This window comes from Psammomys obesus, unplaced genomic scaffold (assembly GCF_907164565.1).
Source record: "Psammomys obesus unplaced genomic scaffold, mPsaObe1.curated_primary_1811, whole genome shotgun sequence".
NCBI classification, from domain to species: Eukaryota; Metazoa; Chordata; class Mammalia; order Rodentia; family Muridae; genus Psammomys; species Psammomys obesus.
This window is the reverse complement of record NW_026596100.1, coordinates 10,790,164-10,801,892: the sequence shown is the minus strand read 5'-3', so window position 1 is coordinate 10,801,892 and position 11,729 is coordinate 10,790,164.

The window sequence follows — 11,729 nt, the reverse complement described above, 5'->3', positions numbered from 1 at the left end:
TTTGAGCATTCTCCCTTTCCTTCTGCTTCCTCTTCTCTAGGGTTCCCTGAGTTCTGAGGGGGAAAATGATGGAGTCTTCTCATTTGTGGTCCAGTCTCTCTCCAAACAATGTCTGGCTTTGGATCTCTGTCTCGGTACCTTTGCTGCAAGAGAAAGCTTCTCTGATGATGAAGACTGAATAGGCACCAGTCTATGAGTATAGCAGAATAACATTAGGGTCACTTCATTGTTATTTTTTTTTCTATTTTAGATGAATAGTATTTGCTATTAGTCTACGTCTCTGGGCTATCTAATCTTTGGTTCTTGGTTACTCAAGCAGTGTCAGGTATGCGTTCCATCTTGTGGAGTGAGCCTTATGTCAAATCATTGGACATTGACTACTTACTCACAAACTTTTTGCCACCATTACCCTAGCATAATTTGCAGGCAGGACAGAGAGGATAGAAGATATCAGGAGAACAAAGCCATTCGAATCAACTCATACAGAGACTGAAGTAATAAGCACAGAGCCTATAGGTGTCTGCAAAAGATCCTCTGTGTTTACATTACCGTGTTCAGTTTAGTCTTCTAGGACTCCTGACTGTATGAATGAGATTTGCTGATTCTGACTTTTGCACCCTCTCTTGGGTCTCTTTTCCTTCTGTTGGTTTGCCTTCTCCAACTTTGATGTGACAGCTTTTGTTTTATCTTATATTTTATTTTGTTATGTTTTGTTGTTGTCTCTTAGAAACCTGTTCTTTTCTAATGAGACACAGAAAGAGAGTGGATCTGGATCGAAAAGTAGGTTGGGAGGAACTGGGAGGAAAAGGCAGAGAGGGATATATTTAATAAGAAAGGAGTCTATTTTTAATACAAGAGAAAAACTTTTAACGTTAATAAATATGTAAATTAGAATTATGTAACACAAATACTATATACTAGCTACGAGGACTATGTCTGGGAAGATTCAATCAACCTGTGGTACAGAAAGTCTCTGGTCATGATTTTATTTTGACTCTAGACATATTGGATAACAGCACTGAATATGGACTGTACAGAGTCATTGCTTACATAAACTTAACATTTACTTTAATGTTGTATTTCAACATGAAACGATTTATTTCGTGACTGTCATTGAAGCTTCCATTGCTTAGGCTGAAATAGCTACCTGCATAGGAAAATAAATTTGCTCTGGATTCTATAATAGAATCCCAGATTTCTATTATTAAATAATAGAAACTTAGATTTCTATTATTAATTTTTCTAGAGTATTTATTCCTTGTGTTATTTTTGTGCATAGAATATTTTTTTCAGTCTTACTTCTAATATACTCTGTAGATCTGGCTTAGTAGAAATAAGTCCCTTATGTCTATTTTTAATCATAAAACTTGTTTGTTTCCCCTTTCATTATGACTGGTACTTTTTCTGGGTATAGTAGTCTGAGCTGGCATTTGTTGTATCTCAGAACTTGTACAGGCCCTTCTGTTTTCATTCTATGTTGAATAATCAGGCATAATCTTGATGCTTCTGCCATTTTATGTACTAGTCTTTAATTGTGTAACTTTAAATATCCTTTATTTGTTCTGTTCTTTAAGAGTTTAGGTTATTATGTGTCATGAAAAGTTTATTTCTGTGGTTCTTTTTATTTGGTGTTCTCTATACCCTGCCAACCCAATAAGATAAACATCTTTTTCTTTTTCCTTTTTTTGTCATTTGTCTGTTACTTTTTCCTTTTTCTTTTTTATTTATATTTTTATTCATTATAGTTTATTCATTTTGTATTCCACCTGTAGCTCTCTCCTCCCTTCTCAATTCCACCCTCACTCTCTCTTCTCCAGCCACGCCCCTCCCCTAGTTCACTGATAGGGAAGGTCCTCCTCCCCTTCCTTCTGATCCTATTCTATCAGGTCTCATCAGGAGTGGCTTCATTGTCTTCCTCTGTGGCCTGGTAAGGCTGCTACCTCCTTCAGTAGGAGATGATCAAAGAGAAGGCTAATCAGTTCATTTCAGAGACAGTCCTTGTCGCCATTACTATGGAACCCATTTGGACACTGAACAGCCATGGGTTACATCTGTGCAGAGATTCTAGGTTATCTCCATGAAAGGTCTTTGGTTGAAGTATCAGTCTCAGAAAATACCTCTATGCCAAGATTTTTTGGTACTGTTGTTTTCCTTGTGGAGCTCCTGACCTCTCCAGGTCTTACTATTTCTCACTTCTTTCATAAGATTCCCTGTGCTCTGCCCAAAGTTTGGCTATAAGACTCAGCATCTGCTTTGATACCTTTCAGGGTAGAGTCTTTCAGAGGCCCTCTTGGGTAAGTTCCTGTCCTGTTACCTGTTTTCTCCCTCTTCTGATGTCCAACCTCTTTGCCTTTCTGAATGAGGTTTGAGCATCTTAACCAGAGTCCTCCTTATGATTAGTGTCCATACTTGTAGCAGCTTTATTTGTAATATCCAGAAGCTGGAAACAACCCAGATGCCCCTCAGCTGAGGAATGGATACAGAAATTGTGATACATTTACCCAGTGGAATACTACTCAGCAATTAAAAACAAGAAAATCATGAAATTTGTAGGCAAATGGTGGGAACTGGAAAAGATCATCCTGAGTGAGGTATCCCAAAAACAGAAAGACACACAAGGTATGTACTCACTCTTAAGTAGATATTGGACATAAAACATGCGATAACCATACTAAAATCTGTACACCTGAAGAAGTATCTTTTTCTTTAGATTTCGGTAGTTTTCTACTATGATTTTTTTGTAAGTATTTTCTTGTCTTTGAGCTGGACTTTTCCAGCTCAAAGTATTTGTAAGTATTATCTTTAGGTTAGCTATTTTTATAGTATCCCTAATTTCATGAATGTTTTGTTCTCTCACTATCTCTCTCTCTTTCAAATTAGGCATTTACATTGACTAAGAGATTAATTTTTTCACCTTGTCTGTCTTCTATTTGAACCAATCTGTTGGTGAAATGTTTCTCCAAGTGTCTTCTTTGAATTTCTTAGAATTTCACTTTGTTTTTTATTTCAGTTTGACCATTCTTCAGAAGTCTTGTCATGTTATAAAATTCTATCTTCATATCTTGGATTATAGTCATGGTTTTATTCAGACGTTTGTGTTTTCACTGTCTTTAATTAAATAAGCATTTATTGATATCACTTTGAGCTTCTTGAACATATTTATAACTGCTCCTTTGAGTCCACAATCTTGTGCATCAGGTAAATTGTGTTCTCCAGAGACATTTTGCCTTGGTTATTGATGTTGCTTGTGTTTTTGTGGTGACATAGGCATCTGGAGTTAGATTGGTGGTGATGTTTCCTAGTATGCTTTAAAAAAAAAAATGAGTATTCAAATCTTTCTTTTCTGTGACCCTAATTTATCAGCTTGTACAACTTTCAAGTCTTGGACCACTCTGGGCTTCATAATTGGACCCCATATGCTACTGAAGTCAAGTTGTGGGTGGGTTGGTAATAGATAATCAGGTGGGCAGGTGGTATTACTGGCTCTGGGGACACATTGTTAAGTTTCTGGGCTGAACTCCAGTCTTATTCTGGAGCCCAGTCTAAGAAGGAAGGCTGAGAAGATAAGCAGATCGGGAAGGAGGAGAAAATTAACACTGGTGGGAGTTCTAGCTCTGGTTTCTTTTGTCCTTGATTCCAGAGATAGGTGAAGTGGCTCATAGATGGACAGACAGATATATTGGTGCTCGTTTCCTAGCTGTATTTCCTACTTGCACTCCGTGGGGGCCTGGGTCTGAGAAGTGAGTTGGGGTGTCTATAATTTGTTTTATTTTGTTAATTTTTTTCAAAAAGACAGAATTTCCTAGAGGCCTTTTGCATTTTTCTCATAAAAGTAGACAGCAACGCACATTAATTACATATACAAACTTTTCATAAATTAAACATATTGCATAGAGAATAAGAGATGTCTTACCCTCCTGAGTTATTGATACTGTCATTATTGACTTGAACATATCCAAACTGGATTCTGAAAAGTGTCATTTTAAATTTTCACAAATGTGAAAAGACTAAGCAGTTTAATGTGTGATTATTTTTTACTATATATATGTGTGTACATGAGTGTGTGGGGGTGTATATATCCACCTGAGTGCAAGTGGTCTTTTAAACCAGTAGGTGTTGGATCCCATAAGCTGGAGTTACAGGCAGTAATAGGTACTGGGAATTCCATCTTGATCTTCTCCAAGAGGAATCAATGCAAGATCTCTCAACAGCTGAGCCACCTCTGCAGCCCAAGTTAAATACTACTTATAACTTTGTAAATTTTGTGACACCAGGCAACAAACATGCTACATGTGTGCTGATAACTTCCAGTGCTCTCAGAGGTCTTTAAAAGGAAATGAGCATATGCAGAAAAAAAAAAATCATAATCCTGATGAAGCCACAGTGCAGAATTTCTTTTTATTGAAAAATTGTAATGTTTTCTATTTTAGAGTTGTTGTTTCAGATAGTTTTTCATCTTTATATTGTATTTTTATTGCTCTATGAAAAAATAAGCCATTTTATCCGCTAATCAGTTTTTTCCCATTAGTTGTAGCTAAACTCTTATCTTTTATAATTTTATTTATTTATAGAGAATTTCATATATGAGTACTCCATTAATTTCAGATCTTTTTTTCTTTCCTGTCATTTACAGGACCTGTTTGGGAAACAGTATTGTTGATATTTCACAGGTACAGATTTCTTGTCAGAGAATACATGGAAGACACCATCACGTGACAGACAAATAAACGGTTTGATATTTTATTTGAAACTTTAAGCTCTCACATGTCAATAACAGTATAGAATTAGGATATATATCTGACATCTGAAGAGCCTAATTAAACATCTCAGAGCTCAAAACTTTAAAGAAAGAAGGGGGTGGCACCGCTGCTGCTGTTAAGATGTGATAATATCGCCCACATCCTTCTTGTTTTCTTTGGTAGCTAGTGATCATATTTATGTCACTTTAAAGAAAACTTCACAAGGTTCCTTTGGGCTTTTAAATTTTACCTTTCAATGGATAAAAAATATGAAAGTAACTTTTATACAATTCAATATAAAACAGATGTGTCATTCAATATTAAGTATACCTAGCTTCATATAAAAGCCATATTTGAGGAGTATGACCAGCTTCTAGCAGTCACATGTGGTTCACTTTATCAATTCTTTAGTAGTCAGAGCTTCTTAGTTAATTAACACATCTTTTCACCTGTGGTCAAATTCATTCTCAGATCAATGATACAGTGAAGATCTCTGTTATGGAGAATGTAAAAACCATTCATCACATAGGCATGAAACAGCTCACTTAGGTAATGCAGTTGTGTTTTTTTTTATTAATTATAGTTTATTCACTTTGTATCCCACCTGTAGCTCTCTCCCTTCTCCCTTCCCAATCCTACTCTCCTTCCCTCTTCTCCATCCATGTCCCTCCCCAAGTCCACTGATAAGGGAGGTCTTCCTCCCTTTCCTTCTGATCCTAGTCTATCAAGTCTCAATAGGAGTGGCTGCATTGTCTTCCTCTGTGTCCTGGTAAGGCTGCTCCCCACCTCAGGAGGAGGTGATCAAACAGTTCATATCAGAGACAGTTTCTGTTCTCATTACTATGTAACTCACTTAGACACTGAATGGTCATGGGCTACATCTGTGTAGAGGTTCTAGGTTATCTTCATGAATGGTCTTAGGTTGAAGTCTCAGAAAAGACCATTGTGCCCAGATTTTTTTGTTCTGTTGTTCTCCTTGTGGAGCTCCTATCCTCTCCAGGTCTTACTATATCCTCTTCTTTCATAAGATTCCCTGAACTCCTTCCAAAGTTTGGCTATAAGTCTCAGCATCTGCTCTGATGCCTTGTAGGATAGAGCCTTTCAGAGGCCCTCTGGGGTAGGCTCCTGTCCTATTCTCTGTTTTCTCCCTTTTCTGATATCCATCCTTTTTGAATGGGGATTGAGCATTTTAGCCAGAGTCCTCTTTCTTGATTAGTTTCTTTTGGTGTACAGATTTTAGTATGTTTATCCTATTTTATATGTCTTATAATATCCACTTATGAGTGAGTATATACCCAGTTTGTCTTTCTGCTTCTAATGCAATTATTAACCAGATGCTTATTTAGACTTGTTTTGATTCCATGTGTATTTCATGATCGAAATAAAATATTTGGTATTATTTTTACTTGATTCTCTTTTTGTTATATCCTCAAAACAAAGACATGTTTGCTATGATCATACAGCAAAGATTTTTAACGTAAAATCATGTACTCCTACAAACATGCAGTAGTTAATATCAAATGTTTAGACTCATATTTTATTACAAAGAAAGTCATGTTTCTAGCCTAAATCAAGATCTAATAATCATATACTTATGATTTCTCTGCATATACCTTATATTAATTCAGTCTACATATTTCTACCATTAGTGATTGTTTGTTATTATAAAAATAATAAACATATTTTCTTATATAAAATTCTTGTGTGTGTGTATGTGTGTGTATCATACAACCTGCCATTTTGTCACTGTTCTTTTGAACTCTAATCATTGCTGTTTATGCAAGATTTGGACTCCTTTTACCTGGGTCCCTCAAGTGTTGCGTATGCTATTATGGATATAGTGTCACGCCTCATGATCTTCTTTAGCCAGAACTTTTTGCATTCACTTCTGTTCATGGAGAGAAGATTCTCTGGTTAAAACTGATAGTAGCATCATGTATCAATAAAACAGATATGTGTATCAATATAACAGTGTCATGCTACTATAATTTAGCTAATCAATGGTAGTTCCCACTGAGGGCCTAAGTCTCCTCACTTGTCAGTTTTTGGTCAGGTAATTTTAGGAAAGGTGGATTCCCTCCTATGAGGGGGTTTCACATCAAACCCCAGAACCACTTATTAACTGTAGTGCCATTATTGCACCAGGGGGCACATTTTGCCTGGAATATTGTATTTTAGATTATAAAGCTTTCAGGAAAGTTTACGTTGTAAAATTACCACACAAAAAAATCAGTGGCCTTTTTATATGCTTTTTATATAATGACACATATACTAGATAAGAAATCAGAGACATAAATCCATGCATTAAACACACACACACACACACACACACACACACACACACACCCCTAAGGAATAAACCTAAAAAAAGAAAGACTTATGTTTTGAAAACACTTTGAAGAAAAATCCTGATAAAGCTACTAAAATGGAAAGTCTTCCCATTCTCATGTACTGGAATAATAAATACTGCAAAATGGCTAACCTATCAAAAATTAATCTACAGTCAAGTCAATTTCATTAGAATTTCTGAGTCAGTCATGAAAGAAATTGAAAAAAAAATTTACATAGAAATATAAAAAGATATCCAAAACAACCTTGAACAGAAAGAACACCTGTGTCCACCATGTAACTACATGGAATAGAAAGATAGAAAGATACCAAGGATATCACCCACTATAAGTGGTTGATTTCAGCTAATAATACAGAGCCACAGTAATAAAAATAGCCTCACACTGGCACACAACTACATCAGTGAAATACAATAAAGAACTCACATAAAAGTCCGTATAACTATATCTACCTAGGTTTTTGACAAAGATACCAAAAATAGACATTGAAAAGAAGACAGAGCTGGGCGTGGTGGTGCATGCCTTTAATTCAGACAAGTGGATCTCTGTGAGTTCAAGGCCAGCCTGGTCTACAAAGTGAGTTCAGGATAGCCAGGGCGAACACAAAAAAAGCCCTGTCTTGAAATATAAAAAAGTAAAGAAGACAGAATAATTTTAAAATGGTGCTAAAAATATGTATGTACACCTGCAGAAGAATGAAACTATATCTGTGTTTTTTCGTGCGGTTCATAATTTAACTCTAAATAAATCAAGGATGTGAACATAAAACAAGATACTCCAAAAGAACTACAGTTTATTAGGGAGATACTCTTGAAAATATAGCCATAGGCAAGGGTTTTCTAAGTAGAACTCTGGTAATACAGTAAATAAAGTCATCTTTAAATTGTAACCTAAATCAAGATCCATTTACCTTTTTGTGCTTATCCAGAAATATACAATATTTTCCAACTATTTTATTTGTTTTTAGCCAAGTACTAATCCATAATCTTTGTTACTTTGAAAAGTCTCCTGCTTCAACAACAAATTCTTAGCCTATCAACTTAACTATTTTTAGTTTTCATAATTGATTTGTATCACACTATTAAGGCCTGATCTATTATATTTTCATTATGAAAAAAGAAAGCCAATAGATGTGTCTATTACTAATCTTAAATATCCTCACAAATTGTTTTTATTGAAAATAGATTCTTCTCTCATACAGTCATCCCAGTTTCCCCTCCCTCCATTCTTCTCATCTCCTCTCCCTTCCCTTCTGCCTCAGATCCACTTTTCCTTCATTTTTCTCTTCAGAAAAGAGCAATATTCTCAGATTCAAAAGCCAAGCAGGACGAAACAAGATGAAGTAAAACAAGGCAAAAGCACTCTTACCAAAGCAGCATTAAAGAATCCCAAGAGCAGGCAAAAAAGTCATAGACAAACCTGCTCCCAATGTAAGAAGTCCCACAAAACCACCATGCTAACAGCCATAGCATATGGGCAAAGGTGCTGGTACAGACCTATGCAGGCCTTGTGCTGCCATGTCAGTCTCTGTGAGTCCATATGAGGCATGCATGCTTTATTGATTTAATAGGCTATGCTTTCCTGGTATCCCTTCTGACTCCTATAATCTTTCCAGACCCACTGAAGTGAGTTTCTCTGAGCTCTGATGAGGGCGACTGAATAGAGGCCTCCAATTTAGACTCTATATAATTTTTGGCTGTAGGTCTCTGTATATGCTCTTTTCTGTTGCCAAAGAAAGCCTCTCTGATGATGACTGGACAATGCACCAATCTATGAATATAGCAGATTTAAGTGAACAGAAGTCTTTTATTAACCAGCTGGTGACTACACTGTGTGTTCAGGTGCAGTGCAGAGAATTTCTTAGGGTGGACTTTCTTTTATTTATTTTTAATTAATTTATTTTTATTAGTTACAGTTTATTCACTTTTTATCCCAGCTTTAGCCCTCTCCCTTGTCCCCTCCCAACCCCACTCTTCCTCCCTCATCCCCTCCCCTGTCCCTCCCCAAGTCAACTGATAAGGGAGGTCCTCCTCCCCTTCCTATCAGGTCTCATCAGGACTGGCTGCATTGTAGTTCTCTCTGGCCTGGTAAGGCTGCTCCCAACTCATAGGGGTGTGATCAGCCACTTAGTTCATGCCAGAGACAGTCCCTGTTCTTCTTTCTAGGGTACCCACTTGGACACTGAGCTACCATGGGCAATATCTGTGCAGGGGTTCTAGGTTATCTCTATGCATGGTCCTTGGAGTATCAGTCTCAGAAAAGACCCCAGTGCCCAGATTTTTTGATTCTGTAGTTCTCCTTTTGAAATTCCTGTGCCCTCCAGGTCTTTCTACATACCTATTCTTTCATAAGATTCCCTGAACTCTGCCCAAAGTTTGGCTATGAGTCACAGAATCTGCTTTGACACACTGCTGGATAGAATCGCTCAGAGACTCTCTGTGGTATGCTCCTGTCATGTTCCCTGTTTTCTTCTTCTTCTTCTTCTTCTTCTTCTTCTTCTTCTTCTTCTTCTTCTTCTTCTTCTTCTTCTTCTTCCAGTGTCTGCCTGTTTGCCCTTCTGAGGGAGGATTGATAATCCTACCCAAGGTCCTCCTTCTTGCTTGATTTCTTTAGGTATACAGATTTGAGTATGTATATCCTGTATTGTATGTCTAATATCCACTTGTAAGTGAGTACATACCATGTGTGTATTTCTATTTCTGGGATACCCTACTCAGGATGATATTTTCTAGTTCTCACCTTTGCTTTCTAAAGCAATAATACAGCTGAAGGAGATCAAGAGGATATAAATTGGAAAGGAAGAAGTCTAAGTATCACTATTTGTAGATGATATGATAGTATGCATGAGTGACACCAAAAATTCAACCAGAGAACTCATTCAGCTGATAACCACCTTCAGCAAAGTGGCTGGATACAAAATTATATATATATATATATATATATATATATATATATATATATATATATGTATATATCAGTTGCCCTCCTGTATACAAAAGACAAAAGGTCTGAAAGAAATTAGGGAAACTACACCCTTCACAGTAGCCACTAATAACATAAAGTACCAGGAGAGTAAAAAAAAAAAAACTATTTGAAAAAACTTCAAGTCTCTGAAGAAAGAAATTGAAGAAGATATCAGAAGATGGAAAGATCTCCCATGCTCATGGATCAGTAGGATTAATATAGTGAAAATGGCCCTCCTGCCAAATGCAATCCACTGATTCAGTGCAATTCCCATTAAAATACCAAAACAGTTTTTTACATAACTTGAAAGAACAATTCTTAAATTCATATGGAAAAACAAAACACCCAGGTGGACTTTCAAGCACAAAACCCATCACTGGGTTAGCCAGGACAGTTATCCAGAAGTCAGAAAGCAAGGTTAGTAAGGACATCTAAGGATTTTTCCAAAATTATGGACTTTGATGGATGAGGTCTTTGTTGTTGTTCTTGCTATTGTTGTTGTTTACATTCTGGCTTTCAATACCTGAATGGTACTTCCATCATGGTGTCAGTTGTATTAAAGTCTGGGGGCCTTCTAAGTCTGGAGGACTTTTAAACTGTCTCAAAAAATATAATTAAAACAAGAACAGAAAAATCCAAATTAATAACCAATCCAAACAAACTGAAAAAGAACATTTTAAGGTTACTGATATATGAAGATGCTGCCACATGACACAAGCTTGTAGAATATTTTCACTACTGAGTTGAGTTTCATCTTCCTTGTAAACCCTGTAAAATGAAAAGTAAACAACATATGTAAAAATATAATTTATTGCGAATATTACAAGGCATGGTAGTGAGTACATATCAAATCCATCCATACTAAGATAATCTGATTTAATGAAATAAATCAGGGTTTCTATGAGAATGGTCAAAGTATGAGTGGCAATTTCAGAAGCCTTTAACTTAGCATAAAAGTTAAAAATAAGAAATATAAGGAAAATGTTACATAGAATTTTCTGTGTAACCAAATACCTTGGTGTTGCAGCTGAGATACAAAGTGAATAACCTGTAATTAATATAAAAAAAAACTTAAAAAAAGAAAATGTTACATAATAAACTTAGCTATTTTTCCCCAAATGGACACAAGAAACAAGCAGGAGTAGCCATTCTAATATCTGATAAAATAGACTTTCAACCAAAATTAATAAAAAGAGATGAGGAAGGACACTTCATACTCATCAAGGAAAAATTCCACCAGGAAGACATCACAATCCTGAACATCTATGCCCCAAATACAAGAGCACCCACATTTGTAAAAGAAACATTGATTAAATTTAAACCACATATAGATCCCCACACATTAATAGTGGGAGACTTCAACACCCCACTCTCAACAAAGGACAGGTCAACAAAACAGAAATTAAACAAAGAAACAATATCTCTGACAGAGGTCAGGAATCAAATGGACCTCACAGACATTTGCAGAACTTTACACCCAAACACAACAGGATTTACGTTCTTCTCAGCACCTCATGGAACCTTCTCCAAAATAGACCATATAGTTGGTCACAAAGCAAGCCTCAACAGATACAAGAAGACTGAAATAATCCCTTGTATCTTGTCTAATCACCATGGAATAAAGCTGGACTTCAACAATAACAGAAATAGCAAAAAGCCTACACACACATGGAAACTG